Source organism: Saccopteryx leptura, chromosome 2 (assembly GCF_036850995.1).
Source record: "Saccopteryx leptura isolate mSacLep1 chromosome 2, mSacLep1_pri_phased_curated, whole genome shotgun sequence".
Lineage (NCBI taxonomy): Eukaryota > Metazoa > Chordata > Mammalia > Chiroptera > Emballonuridae > Saccopteryx > Saccopteryx leptura.
Window position 1 is genome coordinate 35,368,866 of NC_089504.1, and position 23,016 is coordinate 35,391,881.

Here is a 23,016-nt window from a genome sequence, read left to right on the forward strand (position 1 = left end):
CTGGTTTGCACCGCAGCACAGTCAGTCATTCACTCATGCATTCATGCAGTAAACATTCACAAGCACCTAGCCTGTGTCAGGGCCCCGGGTAGTTTGGGGCAACCATGAGGAACCAGAGAGAAATATGGGGAGAGACATCAGTAAATGGAAACATTTACTATGGATCCTCAACTTACCTACGGTATTAGTTAAGATATAGGTCCAGATACGTGCATCAGAAACCCAGACTGACTATGGTGTAAACAAAAGAGAAGCTCATTTCTCTTGTGTTTAAAAGTCTGGGCTGGTAAAGGCAGCTTTGGCTGTCAAGTTGTCAGGGGGCCCAGGCTTCCTCTTTCTGGTTGCTCTGCCATAGTGGGGTTCCTTCATCTGCCTGGTTCAAGATGCTCTACCAGGAGTCACATTCCAGCCCACTGGAAGGGACCGGGGAGAACACGCCCTTTCCCTTTAAGGGCACAACCTCAAAGTTGTGCACATCATTTACATCCCATTGGGCAGAGATTTATGGCATAGCTGTAAGCAGCTACAGGGAAGTTTAGGAAATGTAGTCTTTCTCCTGAGTAGTCATGCGCTCAGAAAAACACTCGGGTTTCTATTACATAAAAGAAATGGAAATCAGCCATTTCTGCCACACTTTCCAAAACATTTTTGAACCATTGAAATAATGAACTCAGATATGTAGGCTCATGGATTCTGGAATCACATTCCCAACAAGACACTGGTATTTTTGATACTCTCTTCCCTCTCCTTTTCCCATTACTAGTTAACTGCCTTTTTAAGATTTCATTAAAATTTTATCACCACTTATTACACACATGTGCACACACACAACAAACAAAAATAAGACGTCTTTTTTTTTTTTTTATCACTTAAGTATCTATCATTCCCTTAGTCAGTAGTTTTCAATCTTTTAACATGGTGATAGTCAACCTGGTCCCTACCGCCCACTAGTGGGCGTTTCAGCTTTCATTGTGGGTGGTAGCGGAGCAACCGAAGTATAATATAAATAAAAAGATAGATTTAACTATAGTAAGTTGTTTTATAAAGATTTATTCTGCCAAACTTAGCGAAAATCTGACATAAAGTACTTTGTAAGTAATTATTATTATATGCTTTAACTTGCTGTAACTCTGCTTTATAAAGTTTATAAAGTAAAGTTACTTCCCTACTTTATAAATCACCATTACTGTGGAACCGGTGGGTGGTTTACTACTAACAGAGATACAAAAGTGGGCGGTAGGTATAAAGAGGTTGACTACGCCTGTTTTAACACTTGGAGACCAGTGAAAATAGGAGAATTATTTCGGGGACCGCTAAGGCAGAAACTACCCTGACCATAAGCAAATTCGACTAAGATCATTGGGTCTATAATCTTTATCCAACATCAGGGTGGTTAACTCTTTCACAGATGGGCACAAAATTTCTGGTGCACTGGTCTGCAGACCAGCGGTTGAAAAATACTGCCCTGATTCCTTGAGAACACCAAAACTTCAGTGGGAACTGAATGCCAGGGAATTGGTTATCTACTCAGTATTGTGGTTCATCACTGGCCTCACAATTCAGGATTCCAATCCATAGCCTTTAGCGTCTTCAGGAAAAGTCAAAACTCTTGTGTTATGTCTGTGAATGCCACAAATAGTTTGAATTGGGGCAAGTGTCGTGACAGGGTTGTGAGTGAAGCAGCCCATTTTGATGTGGCTATTTTCAGTCAAAGGACATGTCAATGTGGTTGGTACCTTTTCCAGGTCATTTTGAGCTGTCTCAAAATGGAAAAGCTGTTTGTTTTGTATGCAAGCCCACAGTAAATCTCATCCTTTCTCTCAGGTTCAACCCTTCCTCACTCGTCATTCAACCGCAAAATTTATGACCACAGCAAATGGCCCATAATAAATGGGCCCTAGTAAAATATCTGTAAATCCACCATTCTCCTCCCAAGGGAGATTTAATAAAAATGAATTCATGTAAAAATACTCATTAAGAATTGAAACGAAGACTGATAGACAGTGCTTAATTTATAATTAATACATGAGAAAATTATGTTCTCTTTCTCAAAGGTATTAGAAAACATTCAGTCTCATAATTTTTGACCAGTATAAAAACTGTTACATCAATTCTCATATTTTAATAATGCCCATGGTGGGGTTTTTCTTCATACAAAGAGATCGTGTTCTAGGTCTCCTTTGGGTTGGTCCTGCATTGGCATATTTCCAAATCGCTTTGACTGGGTTGACATTTTTAGTCATTATCTTTCATTTCCTTTCATGACCTGACCTAACATCGGTAGAAATAATGAGGTTTAGTGGGGTTTATTTTTGACAACTTTGGTGGCTTTAAATAAGTGTCTTTGACCCAATTTTCAAATGGTTGCAGATTTTTAAAAGATGTATTATCTCCTAACGCATCAAATAGAATCTCCGGTCATTCATTGCCAGAAACAGCATCATTTGAGCTGCAAGGGAAAATTTCAGAACACTTCTGTTCGGCGCTTTTAACTCTTCCTTGGCTATATTTTATAGGGGTTTTTTTTGCACTAAATAGAAAAAATATTTGCCTGACTGGTGGTGGTACAGTGAATAGAGCGTCAACCTAGGATGCCGAGGACCCAGGTTTGAAACCCCAAGGTTGCCGGCTTGAGTGTGGAATCATAGACATAATTCCATGGTCACTGGCTTGAGCCCAAGGTCACTGGCTTGAGCAAGGGGTTCACTGGCTTGGCTGGAGCCCCCCAGTCAAGGCACATATGAGAAGCAATTAATCAACAACTAAAGTGATGCAACTAGTTGATGCTTCTCATCTCTCTCCCTTCCTGTTTCTCTCTCTCTCTCTCTCTCTCTCTCTCTCTCTGTCTTTCTTTGGCTAAAAGAAAAAAATATATATTTAGTACAATACTCAAGAAAACTGACTAGGTGGCATCTAGTATATACTACTCCAAAACCATCACCACAAATATACAGTTTCCTCATTTATGAAAGGGAAAAATAATGGCACAGCATTTGAGGATTAAATTAAGATGTGTATAGCGCTTAGCATGGTGTCGGGCACATAATAAATGCTCATTAGATGATAGCTTTTGTTATATTGTTGTTACCCTTTAGTGCAGCTAAATCATAAAAGTTTTACCCCCTAGGCCCTGGCCGGTTGGCTCAGTGGTAGAGCGTCGGCCTACCGTGCAGAAGTCCTGGGTTCGATTCCCGGCCAGGGCACACAGGAGAAGCGCCCATCTGCTTCTCCACCCCTCCCCCTCTCCTTCCTCTCTGTCTCTCTCTTCCCCTCCCGCAGCCGAGGCTCCACTGGAGCAAAGATGGCCCAGGTGCTGGGGATGGCTCCTAGGCCTCTGCCCCAGGCGCTAGAGTGGCTCTGGTTGCAACAGAGCGACACCCCGGAGGGGCAGAGCATCGCCCCCTGGTGGGCAGAGCGTCGCCCCCTGGTGGGCGTGCCGGGTGGATCCCGGTCCGGCGCATGCGGGAGTCTGTCTGACTGTCTCTCCCCGTTTCCAGCTTCAGAAAAATACAGAAAAAAAAAAAAGTTTTACCCCCTCAAAAAGGCACCTATGAATACTGGTATGGTCTCAAAACTTGTCCCCACAAGTGACAAAAGGGAAACCGAGGCCTTTACAGTGGAGAAAGTTGTCAGACAACAATGTAACTGGGTGATTAAAATGAAATCAACAGAGGTGCAGGGGACATTGTGTGCTTCCTGACACCATGCACTGAAAAATTCCAGCATTATTTTTATGTAATTCTTGTCAAGAAAGCATAGCCTTAGTTTGGAACCACAAAAACATCGACAGACCCAGATTAAGGAACCTACCCTGGGATGAAAGGCCTGGATCCTTTCAAACTCTCCGGGAAATGTGTGGGCAGAAAAGACTGGGGGACTCGGCGAGCCTGAAGGAGACGAAAGAGACATGATTACCAAATGCAATGTATTGGACTGGATTGGATCCTGGGCCAGAGAGAGAATGGAGACTTTGTTGGGACAGTTGACAATAATGGGAGTTCTTTGTACAACTGGTCCTGCAACTTTTTCAATGAATTTGAAGTTATTCCAAAGTGAATTATTGTTCAACAATGTCTGTATACTTCTTTATGCCTTGAGGAGGCAGTGGGTTCCAAAGGGAAAGCACAATTGTTTCATTTTAGCTGAAACTGTACACCTGCCTCAAGGGAGTGGCCACCAGCCTGAATGCACCTGAAGTGCTTTCTTCTGGTGACTCCAGGTAACATGAGATCATCAGGCAAATGGCAAAGTATGAGTCAGGCCACTTCAACTTCTGCTTGGGAAGGATTCATTGCTATAGAAATTGCCCTTCTAGCATAAGCAATTAAAAAGCAGACTGACCAAGATGGCACTGTGGTTAGAGTGTTGACCTGAGATGCTGAGGATCCAGGTTTGAAACCCCAAGGTCACCAGCTTAAGTGCAGGGTTGCTGACTTGAGCATGGGATCACAGGCATGACCCCATGGCTGCTGGCTTGAGCCCAAAGGTCACTGTCTTGAAGCCTAAGGTAGCTGGCTTGAGCCCAAGGTCACCAGCTTGAGCAAGGGGTCACTGGCTCAGCTGGAGCCTCCCTGGTCAAGGCATGTATGAGAAAGCAATCAATGAACAACTAAGGTGCCACAAAGAGTTGATGCTTCTCATCTCTCTCCCTTCCTGTTTGTCTGTCCTTGTCTGTCACTCTCTCTGTCTTTCTTGCTAAATAAATAAATAAAATAAAAAACAAACAATAGGGCGGTGAGCACACAATACAATATACAGATGATGTATTATAGAATTGTACACTTGAAACCTATATCATTTTGTTAACCAATGTCACTCCAATAAATTCAATAAAAAATAAAAACAACAAACAAAATGAGAAAAATCTCTCTAGTAGGTATGAAACCCACAATACAGGACTGTGATTATGGGGAAAACCACAAACAAGGCCTATGTCTGTCTGTCCTACCTGACTCCCTGGAGGGAGTTCCAGGGCACAGCACAGGGAGCGGGACCCAAGCTGAGCCCAGTAGACCTACTGAGTTGAGGAACAAATCGGAGTTCAAGGAGGTAGAGACAGCTAGACTCTGCGGGATAGAATGTCAAAGACGAGGGAGCTGCCCAGAGGGAGCTCCAGAGACCCTCAGTGGGTACGTGAAGGCGGACCAGTGGTGGCCTGTGACCGAAGGGGCGCAGGGGGAATCAGCTGTGAAGAAACACAAGGAAACTTCTGGGGTGACAGAAATGTTTTATATCTTTATGGGGGGGGGGAGGCAGTCACACAACTGGAAACATCTGTCAAAACACCTTGAATTGTACATTTAAAACTGGAGATATCATAGGTCGATTCTATCTCAACAGAACTGTTTGAAAACAATCCATAACGAAGAGCCACCTTGAAGAATCAAACAGCCAAGTCGCTTGTGGTCCTGGGCTATTTAGAAGCTGCGCGCAGGGGTTGCCCGATGCCCTGCAAGTCTCTGGCCTCACCTTCACTGGGCTACAGTTTTCGCTGCTCTGATGCATTAGCACTTTCTCTCTCGGGTCCTCAGAGCACTTTGATAAGCCCCACTGAGAACTCCAGATGCAGCCTGAAGAGTTTCTGAAATGCAAGTCTTGTCACCTTGAACTTCGGGAGTCTATTCCCACTCAAGAAATCATTCACCTATGGCCGCATTTCCTTGGTCATTCTCACAGAATGATGCTATGCGGCTTTCTAGTCCCATGAAGCACACTTCTCACCACCCCAAAATCAAATGGCTCCTTTGAGGATAAGTCTCGGAGAGCAGCCGAAAGAGTCATCCCAAACAGAAATCACTTCTGTCCTGCTGGCTTCTGTGTGACGCCTGTGCTGGGGGAATAAGAACACCTTGTGTAAACAGGTTCCTGAACTCCTGCCAGAATTTTTCTTTTGTCCTGTTGCTGTGATAAACTGCATTACTCTGCTTTCTTATCTGAGCCATCTTTACATTCCTGACATAAAACCAATTTGGTCAAATGTATAATGCTTTTAACATAGTACTGGACTAAACACTATTTCATTTGGGATTCCTGCCTCTATGCTTTGAAGTGTGTAACCAGTTTATTAAACAGTCTAAAGTCAGCAGGGCATAAACATAAAATGGTTTTATTTTTTTGGTCCAATTACTTACCTTCAAACAAATTCTGTAATATCTCTCTTTCCAGCCCTATAATGACCTTTCATAGATCACATGGCTTTCTGGTTACTTTTAGTTACGAAAAAGTACAAGCCAACCTATTACCTGTTTCAAACTCCAAATACAGTTACAGCATGAGCAAGCACTGTGCCCCAAGCCAAACGCATTAGGAATGCTTCTTACCCAAGACTGCTGAGAAAAGTCTAGAACTCAGACAGAACCCCACAGAAGAACTTCAGGAATGTGCAGACACCTACAAATGCCTCTTCATCCTCTCCGTGGGCAGCAGGAGTTAAGGCAGGCCATCCAGAACACCTGGAAACAGCAGGTGTCCTTGGGAAAGAATGAGGTATTAATGGTGACCTTGGGCAGAAGACTTGTCTGTAGAGTACAATACACACCAGGCCAGTGAGAAGTTACAGTTCTCTAGTCTACTAACTGCTGAAAGAGGAAATGAGCGAGATACCCTGAAATGAGCCATGCCCCACTAGAAATAAAGCAACATGCCCCCCGAGTCTGGACTTGGGCTAACTCCATGGAACTATACTTGGCCTGCTCATCACCCATGAGAGAAGTGTGGAATAGATGAAGTACAGTAGAGGGATATTTCCCAACACCCCCAGCAGACACCTGAAATCACACATAATACCAAACTCTATATATACTATATTATATTTTTTCCAATACGTACCTATAATAAAATTTAATTTATAAATTAGGCACAGTACAAGATCAACAACAATTATAACAATGTACTGTAATAAAAGTTATGGAAATATCTCTTTCTCTTTCTCTCTCTAAATGTCTTACTGTACTGTATGTCTGATGTAGATACGATGAATAAAAGGACAATTCACCTCCTGGGCCAGACAGAGCAGAACCGCATGAGATTTTATCATGATACTGAGAATGGTTTGCAATTTAAAAACTTATGAATTATTTCTGGAATTTTCCACTGAATACTTTTCAGACCGCAGTTGATTGCGAATAACTGAAACTACAGAAAGTAAAACCACAGATAAGAGGGGAAGACTTTATCAGTCAAGAGTAAATCAATACTTCCTGTTTCTTCTTTACTTCTTTGCCTCTTTGAGAATATTTTTAATTTTTCATTAAGTTTTGTAACGCTTTTTACAGCTTCTTGGATTGTTCTCTGTTTAAGAGGCATTCCCCCACCCTTTTGTACCGGGGCTTCCCCATACTCAGTTCTTCACTTCTTTTTGTTTGTTTGTTTGTTTGTTTTTATTTTTCTGAAGCTGGAAATGGGGAGAGACAGTAAGACAGACTCCCGCATGCGCCTGACCGGGATCCACCCGGCATGCCCACCAGGGGCGATACTCTGCCCCTCCGGGGGGTCGCTCTGCTGTGACCAGAGCCGCTCTAGCGCCTGGGGCAGAGGCCAAGGAGCCATCCCCAGCGCCCGGGCCATCTTTGCTCCAATGGAGCCTTGGCTGTGGGAGGGGAAGAGAGAGACAGAGAGGAAGGAGGGGGGTGGGGGTGGAGAAGCAAATGGGCGCTTCTCCTATGTGCCCTGGCCGGGAATCGAACCCGGGGTCCCCGCACGCCAGGCCGACGCTCTACCGCTGAGCCAACCGGCCAGGGCCAGTTCTTCACTTCTTGATGACAGTCTTGAATAATTCTCTAAGTTCCTTCTTTAAAAGGGTACAGGACAGTACATTTTTGGGTGGGTTTTTTTTGTTTGTTTGTTTGTTTTTTGTTAATCCTTACATATCTAAGGACATCTTTCTTGAGACCTCAAACATGAAATGTACCTCGTGGGACATTAAATGATTGGTTCACAAGTTTTCCTTTATTCTTCTGAAAACTCTGTAGACATTCTCCATTGGAATGGAAGGCAGCAAAGTTGGAAGCCCATCTGATTTCTTTCCTGTTTTTCTTTATCCTGAGTATACACTGGCAGGATTTTTAAAATCCCAATACGTCAAGCATTCTTGTGAGGGGTCTGGGCACAGGCCCCTTCCCAGTGATGTTTGCCCAGCACGTTCTGATCTCTTTCAAACTGCACTCTTGTCTCTCAGCTGATCACTCCGCTCTGGTCTCACCCTCAGAAACATCAAGTGTCTGCTCTGCACTTCTCAATTCTCTGATCTCCGTGCTTATAACCTTTCTTCTTATCATTTTACTGTCTTTATCTTCCCCCCGTATTTTTGATGAGATTTATCAACCTTGACCTCCACAGCACCAGTGATTTAATATTTCACTGCCCCAGTCTGTTCTTTCATCTCACCAAGGGATTAATGGCGAGTTTTAATTCTGTGATTACATTTTTAGTTTCTCTTACATGTTTCCTTTTCTCATTAATTCCCTTTTCATTTCTTTCTTTCTTTTTTTTTTTTTTTAGCTCTCTCTGTGGCTTTTAAAAGACTGTTTGTCCCTGTTCTCCTTGTGGCTTTCTGCATTTATTTCTGACACATGTAACAGAATGATTTCCCTTATCCAGAGTTGATGCAAAGGTCCAAAATAAAGGCAAAGGGCTAGGTGCCCACTTTCTGGTTCAAGTGATGCAGCCCATGTAGACTCTATAATTCAGTGGTCCCCAACCCCCGGGCTGTGGACCGGTACCGGTCCATGGGCCATTTGGTACCGGTCCGCAGAGAAAGAATGAATAACTTACATTATTTCCCTTTTATTTATATTTAAGTCTGAATGATGTTTTGTTTTTTAAAAATGACCAGATTCCCTCTGTTACATCCGTCTAAGACTCACTCTTGATGCTTGTCTCGGTCACGTGATACATTTATCCGTCCCACCCTAAAGGCCGGTCCGTGAAAATATTTTCTGACATTAAACTGGTCCATGGCCCAAAAAGAGTTGGGGACCACTGCTCTAGTTGATCCTCTGAATTCAACTCCTTCGGGGCTACAGGCCACTCTCGGGGCTCCTGAGCAGACAGCAGGTCTGCATTTCCAAAAACATCCTTACAGATGGAGGACAAAGAAAGCTCCAACTCCCAGCTTCCACTTCCCTTGAAGCTGACAAGGGCAGACCCTCCGGAGCCCAGGAGGCTTCTTTTGCAGAAAAGAGCTCTAGGGCGTCAGCTAGTCAACATTGTCCCCGCAGGGGAACTCAGTCTTCACACCAGCTTCAAACTCCTTCCATTTCCTCCCCAGCACTTCCTCCTTGTCAGGGAACAAAGACATTCGAACAAATCCACAGGAACATGCTAATTGGCAAACAACTCAGGCTCCCATTGCCCTGAGGAGGCCATAGGCCTGTTGGGCACTGCCAGGGGAAGAGGAAAAATGAACACCTTAGCATTAACAACAGCTCCTATTTTAATGTATTCAAATATGTCTCCTCAAGGAGTTTGCAGGCCCTCAGGCATACAGGGAGCCTGAGCCGAAACAATTTCTCCTAATTGCCCAAGCAGACACCCAAACAGAGTCCTGGGTTTGAGACCCATATGAAAATTGGCTCGTTCTGGTTGCAGGGCCGTGAAGACCCCTCTCTCTATGTCACAGCCCTATTTTCATGGAATGTTAATAGGTATTTCTGAAAATGGGGTTCCCGTGAAAATAAATTTGAGATACGCATAGTAAACAGAGTGGCAGGTTTCAGGTTTCTTTCCGCAGAACTTCTTGGCATCGTGCATGCTAATTGCCTATTATTCAGTCAGTCATCCAGCACACACGAGCATCTATTTGGTGCCACGCATTGTGGAAACAGACAGGCCTGCAAGTAGCTCACAGCGAGCCTCCCAACAGCTCAGCCTCCAACCTTGGTCTGGGCCAGTAGCTGTAACAGCAACTGAAAACTTGTTAGAGATGCAGACTCTTCAGCCCCATCTCTGCAAGCCCACCTCCACAATACCCCCACCCCCGTGATTTAAGTGTCTATTAAACTAATGAAGTATGAGGAGCCTGAATACCGCGTTGCTAGTGGAGAAACAGAAGGCAGAAGGAAGGGCTGCACGGGGAAGCTGGAGACCTTTGCCAAGTACACGTGAGCAGCAGAGTCGGGGAGGGACACACAGTTCTCGCTTCAGTATGGACAGAGCAATGCACCATTTCTGGTATCAGTATTGATGGAGGTAGGGTTCAGCTTTGGGAAAAAGAAAAACCCTAAGTAATAGTGTCATTTTTTTCCCCTTTATTAATATTTTTAGAGAAAGAGGAAGGGAGAGAGACAGGCCGACAGACAGAAACATCGATTTGTTCCTGTATGTGCCCCGCCTGGGAATCAAATTCCCAACCTTTGCGTATCAGGACGATGCTCTAACCAACCTAGCTATCCGATCAGGGCAATAGTAGTGTCTTAAACACGCTAAAAGTGTATTCTCCTCTTATTTTTGAGACGTCCAGCAGCAGGAAACACTGGGCTGTACAGCATATGGCAGGATCATGTCCCTTCCACCTTGCTGCTCTATCGTGCGTTCCCAAAGCCGACTCCTGGTTTCACAGCTGGACCTCCAGCACTGACAGCTACATTCCAGCAAGCAGGAAGTGAGAGGGGAAAAAGAGCATCTCTTCCTTCTTTTAAAGACACATCCTTAGGGTTTATACACCATCTCTATTTACATCCCATTGTTTGAACCAATGTGGGAGGTTCTCAGGGAACAAGCTGCAGAGAGGTGGTGAAGACCTATCAGGATCTAAGCTGTTATTGTTAATATACCCTCTTCTGCACCCATGGTGAGTGAGGACCAGAGAATTAAGGTTACAGTTGTTTCCAGAATCAGAGAGAATGAGACAGCAGGCCATGTCTCTCCAATGCTGGTGCCTTAGGAGGTGGACGGGGTCATCCACTCAGTGGTGCCAGTCCTCATTTCTCAATTTCCAAATATTGACAATAGCATTGAGTTCATGGGGAGCATTTTCTGAATTAAAATTTTTTGATACCTTTTCCTTAAAACTCTTACAACTGCTAGTCTACTTTTGAGCAAAAGTTAAAAAAAAAAATAGGTGAACAAATGGCAAATGGTGAAACAAATATTAATGGGAAACAATAAAATTGCAAGCTCAACAACTTTTTCATGAGCATACGGTTTTTACTACATTTTGCATAAACAGACTACAGCCATATTCCTACAGTTAAACTGTTTCTGCTTCTCACTTGTATGATGGACTTAAATGTGTTAAGATTTCCCAGTGAACTACAAAGGGGACAATGATGTCTAGACACTCCATCCTTCAACAGAGTTGAGGTCTATTGCTCTAGGAAACCCAGGAAGTCTAATCAAATGACCCTGCCATCTTCTGTGGCCCAGACTAGACACCCAGGCTCCTGTCAGAATTACCCTTGGGTCCCATCCCAGACCCACTTAAGTAAAATCTGCATTTTAGCAAGATCCCCATGTGGTTTCTGTGCACATTAAAGTTTGAGAAGTATTGTCCCAGGACAGGGGAGGAATCCAGGTAGAGGGGTGGGTTGGGAGGCAGTCTGACCTCTAGCACATCTTTAAAAAAAAATTAAAAAATATATATATATATGGCCCTGGCTAGTTGGCTCATTGGATAGAGCGTCAGCCTGGTGTGTGGATGTCCCAGGTTCAATCCCCAGTGAGGGCACACATGAGGAGTGACCATCCCTTTTCCCCTCCCCTTTCTCTTCCCCTCTTGCAGTCAGTGGCTTGGTTGGTCCAAGTGCTGGCCCCAGGCTCTGAAGCTAGCTCAGTTGATTCAAGCATCGGCCCCAGACAGGGGTTGCCAGATGGATTCTAGTCAGGGTATATGCGAGAGTCTCTCTATCTCCTCTCCTCTCATTAAAAAAAAAATATATATATATATCTCTGCCTGGTGTCCAGATTCATGGCAGGTACAGAGTTACTGGAAGGAATCAGAGTTGGGCTACCACCTCCCTCCAGAACTCCACTGTAACCCAGCTGGGAGAAGCAGAGGGAACTCAGTGTCGGGACGCTTTCTGGTGAAGGGGTTGCTCGAGTGTGGCTGCCAGGGCTTAGCCTTGTGAAGCACGGAGGAGGGACACTCCAGGAAGAGCAAGGCAGGTACTAGCCCTGGAGAGGAGAGCGCTCTGATCAGTCATTTGGCTTGAGTGGGGCAAAACTGCAAGGACAGGGGCGTCGGAAGAAAGGACCAGAGAGACCAGGGTAGGAGAGGGCAGAGCCTAGTGAGGGCAGCCTGTGTCCCAGGGCCATTCTGGTGGTCTTCAGGGTTGAACGTGGTCCCGAGTCAGCCTCATCACAGGCTTCCAGACACAAACACACTAAGACAGTGGTCCCCAAACCCCAGTGCCATTTGGTACCGGTCCGCAGAGAAAGAATAAATAACTTACATTATTCCGTTTTATTTATATTTAAGTCTGAGCGATGTTTTATTTATTTTTTTTAACTATTTATTTATTTATTTATTTATTTTATTCATTTTTAGAGAGGAGAGAGAGACAGAGAGGGAGAGAGAGGAAAGAGAGACAGAGAGAGAGATAGAAAGGGGAGGAGCTGGAAGCATCAACTCCCATATGTGCCTTGACCAGGCAAGCCCAGGGTTTCGAACCGGCGACCTCAGCATTTCCAGGTCGACGCTTTATCCACTGCGCCACCACAGGTCAGACCCGATGTTTTATTTTTAAAAAATGACCAGATTCCCTCTGTTACATCCGTCTAAGACTCACTCTTGACGCTTGTCTTGGTCACATGATACATTTATCCGTCCCACCCTAAAGGCCGGTCCGTGAAAATATTTTCTGACATTAAACTGGTCCGTGACCCAAAAAAGGTTGGGGACCACTGCACTAAAAGACAGCAGAGTCAGTTCTCTTTTAGCATCTCAGGAGAAACTGAGACCCAGAGAAAGGTGGATATTCGCCCAAGGTAACTGCTGGCAGAAGCAGTGTGAGCCCCAGAACCTCAGTCCCCAGTGATCTGATTATCAAGTCAAATCATTCCTCCGCCCGGAGCTGAGGTAGCAAGACATTCTTAGCAAGAGACATTCTTAGCGAGAGAGTCGTAAGAACACAAGGTTGGGGGGTGGGGGTAGCTGTTCCTTGCAGGAAACAACCCGCTCACAGCAGAGATGCAAGCCCCCAAGGGATCCAAAGCTTGAGTGGGTGCTAGTTCCCGTGAGGCCTGAGGCCCGGCAGTGCGTGACCAGGTGGGAGTAGATGCCTTGAATACCCAGGCATCTGTGAGGACATTGTGACCCTGGAGTAACACGCTGCCCAGGGTCTCCAGTAGGACACCCTCTGGCCTGCCCCCCCTTGCTCAGTGCGGGAAGGCTGAGGAAGGACCTGACTCCACAGAAGCCTCTGGAGACAAGACAAGCCGCTTCAGGTCCTGTTTATTGCTGAGTGTGTACTTGGTCAGGAGAGTTAACTCAGGACAGAAGCAATTATATTTAGTATTTTCTGCCCCATACACGATTCAGTTGAAAAAATAATGTCATCTTCCTTGAGAAAATCAATTATAGTAAGGGAAATGCTTCTAAAGTCAACAATCCTCAGCCTCGGGATGCACAAGCGTTAATTAATAATGCTGCTGCCCCACCTTTTCCACAACCCAACTCCAACTCAACAGGAGGGCGCTGGAAGGGACAGACCCTCCCCCTCGGGGAGGGAGTCCTGTGTTCTAGTAACAGACCAATCCCTAAGCTCCTGGAGCAGCACCACCGTGGCACATAAGGGAGACAGGGAGCAAGTTATCCTGGGAGACAGGCAGTGCCAAGGTCCAAACAAAGCCATCATCTGCCTAGCTCAGCACGGATATCAGCAAGGTGAACCAACACATACCTCTGCCCTCTGGGACTCAGTTTCCCCATCTGTGCATTATTGAGGGAGTTGACCCTTTCAGCTATCATGTTCTGTGACTCTGTGGTCTAGGCCTGGGTTGGCAACTACAGCTAACAGACCAAATCAGGCCCTCAGTGGTATCTGCATAGGCCATGAGCAAAGAACTGTTTTTACATCTTTAAAGGGCTATAAATAAAATAAAATAAAATAAAATAAAATCACAAGGAAGGCCATGTGACAGCCAATTAGCTATGGCCTGCAAGGCCTAAAATGCATACTATCCAGCCCTTTACATAGAGTTTGCCAATCCCTGCTCTAAAAAATGTTGGATCTGTGCTCCTGCCCCATTCCAGTTCATAGAACTCTCTGGAACATTGTAAGTAGGATTTCTTGCTGGCTGTGCCATCATTGTTTACTTCTCTCTCCTTCCTGCAACTGCAGAAAGGCGTACTCTTAGATTCTAGCATGGAACAGACTAGTATGAATGTATGAGGTCTGTGTTTCCAGCGTCCCTGTAGCCTGTATGCAGCGCCACTCAGGCTGAACAATTACTTCTGCATAATGCATACTGTAACTGTATGCTGATTTTATCCAATTAACCATCACGGAGGGCTTTACTAGGTCAAAGTTCCGTGCTAGTCTGCTGCCTAAGCCTGGCTCTGTCCACCAGGAGCTCAGAATCCAATCAGAAAGAGCAGACACAGACACAAATAACTACTATCCAAGCCAGACCATGATTCACAGCCCAAAAGAAAGGTAGAGAAAGTGAAATGCACACACAAAAGGAAGAGGCAATTAAATCTGAATGGGCATTAATACTGCACGACATAAATGGGCAAAGCCAGGAAAAGACTATTCACAAAGGGGAATATACTCTAATAAAACAAGTATATGGGGAAATCTCCAGCCTTAATAGTAGTCAGACAAATGCTAATAAAAATTACAATGAGGTATCTTTTTGTGATTATTAAAATAGTAAAAAATCTATTTCAGGTCCTAACAGCCAGTGTCCTCAGTGGTGTGATGAAACAGCCCGCTCACACACCGCTATAAGGTGAGAATGGAATTGAATAACCCTTTGAAATCAATTTGGTAATAATATTAAATATAAAAATGTACAAACTTTATGACCTAAAAGAAATAGTTTAAATAAGAAAAAGTTAATATGCTAGTACACAGCACGTATACCAGAGCAGTTATTTGAAAGGAATAACGAATCTCACTGTGGATTTCTCTTCCCAAGATCCAGTGGTGGCATTCAAATACTTTAACAACCGGTTCTCTAAAAAAAAAAAAAAAAGATATTCTGAAATGTAATTTATTATTTCATGCATTTAATACTTAAATAAGAACAATTAAAGAGATACACAAAACTAGATTGTTATAAGAAAATTTTAAAATATTAATGAAAATATATTAAATAATACCTGACAAAAAACAATAAAACTGTTATTTAAGATATTTCCAAATTGCTTCTTGATTGGTGTCCTCACTTTTTTTCACCTATGGGCAGAATGAACATTACTACGGGCACCTAGAATACACTGTTACACAGATGAACGTTAAAAAAGAGTAACGAATGTAAATTTGTAATTTCCACACTGGGCGGCTGCCCAGATGCCCACCTTAGAGAGAATCCTAATTACAAGTGCCATTTTAACAACCAGTTCACCTAACTCAACAAAAAATTAGGTATCGGTTCTGCCGGACCAGTGCAAACTGGCTGAATCCTACCACTGCCAGAATCCCTTTTCCAGCCCAGCTACCAGCTTATGTAAAGATGGCCCACATTAGTAGAATGGGACCCTGCACTTGCTGCACTCGAGGAGTCTGCTCCTGAGAAACAGGGACCAGTCTCGGCTGAATAGCTGGACTGTCTCGTGTAAAGCTTGGGCATGATCAGTGAGTGTTTTCTGCCATGTGGACAGGAAAAGCAGAGGAAGCTGAGGGAGGGAGGGAAGAATGAAGTCGACACAGACACAGGATATACCTCATGGCATCCGCATCCCTGTTCCGGGGGTCAACTCAGCCACACTTCTACCCTTGGCTTCTGTGAGGTGCACCAGTATCCTCTGCACAAAGAAATCTTCTCTATTTAAGTTCATTTAGATTGTGTTTCTGTCGCTTAGAACCAAAAGATTACTAACACACAGTGAACAGTGTGTAACCATTAAAAACTGTGATGAAAACTATGGGAGAAACATGGAGAAAAGGGGCTTTTGACCTAATAAGGTTAAAAAAAAAAATCAGATACAACATTACAAGTGTGCTACATATTCAAAACACGTGGACAGAAAAGCTGGAAAGGAATACATTAAAATGATAAAAGTTGTGCCAGCCGTGGGATAAAAGTGATTATTTTCTCTCCTTTCATACTGTTGCAATGCTTTTCTTAAACTTGAGAAAGAATTCTGAGTGAAGAGATGAGTCATAGCCCGAAACAACTGTGATGCTGAGTGAACCTCGCCTGTTGCCCAGACAGAGGGCAGATACGGGGCCGTGGAACCCAAGGGAAGGACGCTTTTATTACCTCCACGGGAGAGATCAGAGGAAACACCGCGGAGGAAGCAGCGTTTGAAATAGGCTTCCAGCAACCAGAGGGCTTGAACAGGGAGCGAGGTATCCAGGCGAGGAGGGAAACAGACGGAGAGAAAGGAGGACTGAAAGCTTGGAGGTGGAAGAACACCACGTTTGGAAAAAGAGGAGCTGTTTCCTGTGGCAAGAGCAGGACCAAGGAAAGATCAGTAGGAAATCAGGTTACACTACAAAGGTTTTAAACTGGAGACCTTCTAGCCACATTAGCCCAGTCGTTTATTATTTAGTCAGCATGGATATCACATATTTCTACATTAGTTGCTGTGCCTCTCTAACCCTACTCCTCTAAATTCAGCTGTGTGATGCTGGAACTCTTAAGCGGTTAATAGCTGCCAGTAGGGGGCGCTGTAGAGAGACCACAAGGTGGAGGACCAAAGGAAACATACTGCAGGTGGGAGCATTTATGGTTGTGAATTTAACTTACAAGGTTGGCGGCCCACACACCATATAATCCAGGAGTCCAACTCCATGGTATGTATTTGAACAATGCTGTCATGTGCATTGGGAGACATGCCCAAGAATGTTCATAGCACCATTCATTATTCTTGGATAAGGGACTAGGAAAGGGACACAGTACTGACAGTGTGTCCTAGGGTGGGGACACACCCTTCTTCAACCCTCCCCAAAGCACCATCCACTCAGACCACCCAGGATAACCGCTCAAGGAGGGCCTTAGCTCACCTCCATGTGGCAAATTCTCCACTGCTATCTGGAGACACCAGAAAACCCGCTTTGTTCTCTCGATAAAAGGTTAAACGAAATAAACCCAGACCTTTAGAAACACAGGCAGGTTCTCCCCTGGGTAGGGAGATACTGGGGCTATGGTGAAGTCAGGGAAGAAAATGCCTTTGTTCCTTCTGGAAAGCCCTTAGGAGTTAACAAAACAGGACAACAATTAATTTCTCAATAATTCTGTCTCTTAATATCCTGTGTTAGCCAAAATCCAATCCAGCCCACTGTAAAAGAACAATTCTTATATTCCCCATCCTATAAAACACAAACTAAAATGATAGACAGCCATACAGAACAGGTGAGTAATGATCCTCAGGGCGGCAGGGAAAATCCCATCTCATGAGTAAGAGAGCTGTTGAAATGCATGGTGTTTCCCTTGAGTCTGTCGTTGGCTGAGGAATGACCCCAAAGATATCCATGTCCTAATCTCGAACCTGAAAATGTCACCTTATGTGACAAAAGGACTTTGCAAATGTGATTAAGTTAAGGATCTTGAGATGGGGAAATTAACTGGATTATCCAGGTGGACCCTGAATGTGATCACAAGTGTCCTAATTAGAGAAAGGCAAAGGGAGATTTGACACAGATGAGGAGAAGGTTACATGACTATGGAGGCAGAGGTTGAAGTGATGTGTTTACAAGTCGAGAAATGCCCACAGTCACCAGAAGCTGGAAGAGACAAGAAATGGGGCCTCCCCTAGAGCATTCTGAGGGGCTGTGACTTAACCCTGTAAGGCTCAGTTTGGATGTCTGACCTCCAGACTATAAAGGAATAAACTTCTTTTCTCTTCAGCCATTAAATTTTATGTAATTTGTTAGAGCAGCCAGAGGAAACTAATACGAGCCCTATCAGGAACCTGTGACCTCAGTGACGGCAGCCTTCTTAGCCTAGGGGGCCTGAATAATTAGATGTCCCCTGCCTTACCTGTGGGCTATAAAAAATTTGTGGCTAGGAAGAAGAAGGAAAGTGAAATTGAGTAGGTAAACTGAGGCCAGATCATGAAAGGCCTTAAATGACCAGCTAAGGACTTTGGCCCTTACCCTGCCAATTCTGAAAAGCCATAGACAGTTTGGAGTAGGGAAATGGTGTGAACAGATTATTTTAAATACACCTCAGCTCTGTAGAAAAGAAATTGGGAGGCAGCAAAACTATAAGCCAGGACACGGGGAGAAGCTGTTGCAATAACACAGGAGAGAGATAGGTTGAGTGGGAGCCCAACAGAGAGGTCAGGTGAAGGGATGCCCATGAAGCCTTAGATCCCAGCAGACAACAGAGAAGATTGGCTTTTGTAAGAAGGGAGGGAGAGGACAGTAGGTAGTTTTCAAAAAGAACAATGCACATTCCATCGTGTTTGGATGACATATATGAAAAAAAGGAAGGCATTTGATCATACCTCCCTGGACATATTTTAAAATGATAAAAGCCGACCAAAATATTCACTTAAAAAGAGAAACTTTTAAATTCCAAGACTAGCGCAACCCTAGTTGGTGCCACGATCAGTGAAAGCCAGCTTGCACATTCCTTTGAGCCAAATTTTGCAAAGCACTCAGCTGCGTTTCACACGGGGCCTGTGTGATTGGTGCAAGCAGCAGACAGACAGGGGACTGTTACAAGGGAGGTGGTCTGGCCAACAGAGAGTTGCTCAGGCTGGAAGGAAAGCTCCGGGGTTCAGTTCTGGCTTTGCCACTGGCTGTGTGGTCTCAGACAAGTACTTGCCCCTCTCTGGGCCTGTCTCCCCCTAGGCCAGCAGTGTCCAAACTGGGCGGCCGAGCTCTTGAGTTCTGAAGAGGTACCCCAGGACCACAGAAGCCTGGGAGTGAGTTGGGGGATCCCTCTCCTGCCTCTTTCTGGAGGGCTGGTGAAATGTGAATACCATTTGTTTCATTCCTTTATCTGACATTTTTTACTACTATCTGCCAAGCACTGTTCACAGGTCCTACTTGTATTACTTGTTTCACAGAGCAGGAGACTGAGGCAAAGAGAAATAAAATGGCTTGTTCGAGGTTACATAGCTGAGAGGACAGAAGTGGGATGTGAACACACCCAGTCTGGCTCTAGGACCTGCAGTTTCAGAGGCTTGTTTTATGTCCCCAGTTACTCTGTCCCTCCCCTGTGTCCCCTCAGTCCCAGGTTTGTTCTCCATCACCCCTGTAGCACACTGTCCACTATAGCTCTAGCCTGACCTGTCAGTCTCTTTCTGGCCACGCTGGGAGTGCTGTGAGGATCCAGACTGAGTCAGGTTTATCACTGGCCCCCAAAAGCACAGCCTGGCCCCACTGGCTTGCCTCTCAATGACCATCCTGAGGGGCTCTCCTCTGCACACACTGGGCACCAACTCTGTGCCAGACCGTGCCCAGAGGAATCCGACCAGCCCCTGGCCTCCGGAAGCCCAGTCTGTCCAAGCAGACAGATCTGGAAGCTGATAACAGAAGCCGTGTATGCTATTGTCTAGCCGCTAGCGTCACCTAGTCAAGCCCTGCTTTACACTGGGGAAAATAATAACGAGATCACACGAAAACTGCCTGTGACCCTGACAGCCAGCCCCCACCCTAGACTTGAAGCCTTGCTGGTCACCGGGTAGGGCAGGCAGAAGCCGACACTGGCCACAGCTCCCACCCCAAGGGCCCTTCATTCCCTCACTCAGTCAGACACAAACTGAGCAGCGCCTGGCTGGCCCTGGAGGGTGCAGACAAGATGGCTCAGACATGGTCCTGCTCTGAGGCATTTCACGGGCGGTGGGCACGGCGAGCTGCAGACACATGACCACTCCCCTAACACGAAGGGCTCAGACACAGGCAAAGCACCTCCAAGTCCCAGGTGAGGGAGGCAGATTCTTGGATCACAACTGCTAAACCTGCCTGGAACAAACCTTGACTTCACAGGGACAGAAACTGCGGGCCAAAGTGGGGGGGTGCTCGCCCACAGTCACACAGAGCTCAGTGGCAGACCCAGGATAGGAGCCCAAGCACTCTCTCTCTCTCTCTCTTCACACCCCACCCTTTCCCCCAGTTTGGAAAGTAGAAATCTCATAGACATAATATCTGCGCTCCCTACAGGTGCTGAGATTTGGGAAACAATGGACAATGGACAATCGGGCTGCCATTCCTGATGCCCACCCCTGCATGCCCAGAGGGACAGTGGCCTTCGTCCTGGTGCCACCCAGCTAAGACCAGGGCTTACCTAGAGACCAGGCCCCTGATCCTCACAGCTGCTCCCAGAGCCCAGGGGCTTGTCACCTGCTCAGATGCTGGCTGTCCCCAACACACATTGCTTGCCCGAGCCTCTGGGCTGGGGTTCAAACCTCTGGGGTGGACCCAGAGAGCTGTGACAGTCAGGTACTTCCATCCAGGACAGGATTGTCAGGGAGAGGAGAGGAGGGGGAGAAGGGATTCCCACTTGCTGAGCACCTACTGGGTGCCAAGGGTGACATCAAGACCTCACCATGTGTTGTCTCAGGTCATCCTCCCAACTCTTGTCTGGATGGGTAGGAGGACCCCATCCTCTATAAAAAGAAACCTGGGCTCAAAGAGGTGCTGCAGGGGTCACTGCTGGCCAGTCGCTAAACTCTGTAAGCCAGAAGCATCAGCGTAAAAGCCTGCGGGACTCATGGTTCATTGGTGAACACCATTTCCATAGTATGGTGTCATAAGTCACAGCCCAGCTCCTTCTCCAGGCGCAAGGCTGCAGTCTCACCAGGCGTCTCTCTGAGCCCCAAAGCCTTGAGAAGGAGGAGGGGAGAGGTTAGGCTCCCATTTCACAGACAGGAAGCTGGGGCCCAAGAGTCAGATCCCCCAGACAGAGTTCTCTGGGAATCCTAGACCCAAAGTTAGTTTATGCTAGGAATTATTCTGAGGTTCATTGAAGTACCTGGGTTGAGACGACAAGAAAAGAGAAGGCTGCCAGTAGCTTTTCATCACTGAGGGCAGGCAATGGGGACAGCAAGCAGGCCTTGGGGTGGGTCAGGGGTTCCAGACAAGGACACATGGTCTAGGTCCTTCAGTCCTGACCTGTGCAATCAGCGAGACCCAGCTGGTCAGGACCATGGCTGTTCCTAGATGGAGCCAGCATCACCCCCCAAACAGGCCAATTTCACATTCCTCTCTCTGGTGCAGGTAGATGCTGGGATGAGTTTCAGAAGGCTGGGCACAGCTGCTGGCGGCAGAGTCCTCTGCCTCCTGTGCAGAGTGAGCCATTGTGTAGAACCATCAAGAGGGGCTCCCAGAGGCAGTGTGTGCAGCGGACAGCAGCATGGGTTCTGCAGCCAGAAGGACTAGAACCTTAGGTGAGGAGCTTAGCGCCCCTGAGCCTCAGTAACCTCATCTGGAAAATGGGGATAATGATAGATGCCCCCTCCAGATGGTTTTGAGCCCTGAGTGAGATGATGCACATAAAGCACTGAGCACGGTGCCCAGTGAGTAGTGAGAGCCCAGTGGACGGCAGCTGCTGGTAGTGGTCAGAGCAGCACGAGTGTTGTAAAAAGTGGTATCCCCAGAACGGACAGCGGCTGCAGTTTCAGACTGGGCCTGCAGGGCCTTGGGGCTCTGAGGCGCTAACTCAGGGCTCAGGAGCTGTGACATGGTGGAATGAGGGAAAACTGTCCCTAGAAGGGAGCAGAGCCTGGGGCAATTCAACAAATGCAGCGCCCCCCCCCCCCCTATCAAGCGCATATATAATAAGTGTCATAGGAAAGTAGGTGCTGGATGGTGTCATTATTTATAGTCAGCAATGCCCTGTGGCATCCCAATCCCCTCCCCATGCAAGGGGCCCAGGGGGCCTGAGCACAGGGAAGTGCTGAATATTTCTGCTCATAGCCTATCCCAGCACCTAGCACAGACAGCCACCTAAGACCCACAATAGTTTTCATTGGGTAAAAGAGATACACAGTTCACCAGGATTCTGACCCCAGGAAAAGGAGCTCCTCCTCTCTTCTATTTTACATAATGAGTTTCTACGTAGATTTTCCTTTGAACTAAAAGGGGTTTTTAAAAATAAAATTGATCTGTATTGCTAAGTGCCGAACAAAGAAAGAAAGCTTCCTGTACAGCTCTGTTGAGGGATTTAGTTGTAGATGATGTGCACGTCTAAGGATCTGGATGTGTCTGATTTGAACTTTTCCAAGACCAGGTTGCTTTGAAGACTCTCCGATACCTGAGGCACCTGAAGGCTTACCAGTGTTCTGACGTGCGATAAAGCGTTTAGTTGTTACTCTCTGCACAAAGCTCCTATTTTTCAGTATTACAAAATTTTAGGTAAATGTTTTCATGGCCTTTTTCTTTCCTTCAAAATGTTACTGATTTACATATGCCATGCATACACCTTTGTTTAAAATATGATTTATAGGCCCTGCCGGTTAGTTCAGTCAGTTAAGAGCATCAACCTGAAACAACGAGGTTGTGGGTTCGATCCCCGGTCAGGGCACACAAGGGAAGCAACCAGTGAATGCGCAACGGAGTAGAACAACAAATGCTTCCTTTCCCTCTCCCCTCTCTCTCTCCCTCCCTCTCTCTGTCTCTCTAAAAATCAATAAAAATAAAGCCCTGGCTGGATAGCTTAGTTGGTTGCAGTATCACCCCAGAGCACTGAGGTTGCCGGTTCCATTTCCCGGGCAGGGCACCTACAGGAGCAGCTCCATGTTCCTGTCTCTCTCTCTCTCTCCCTGCCTCTCTCCCTGTCTCACTCAAAAAAAAAAAAAAAAAAGATTTATAATATCCTTAATATTATCAAACAAAATTGTATACGGTGATATATAAATATATTGATAGTAATAAAATAATCACCAGGTATGAAAAAACTTGAAATCCAAGAACCAAGTCCATGCTCCTCCTTTTACAGAAGGGGAAATGAGGCGCA

General features: G+C 45.8%; 1 non-coding gene across 1 annotated transcript; it reads left to right on the forward strand.

Annotated features, from left to right (window-relative positions):
- The first annotated feature begins 3,127 nt into the window (after nucleotides 1-3,127).
- On the forward strand, nucleotides 3,128-3,203 carry TRNAG-ACC (transfer RNA glycine (anticodon ACC)). Its single transcript has one exon. It is a non-coding gene; the product is annotated as a tRNA-Gly (tRNA).
- Nucleotides 3,204-23,016: the final 19,813 nt, after the last annotated feature.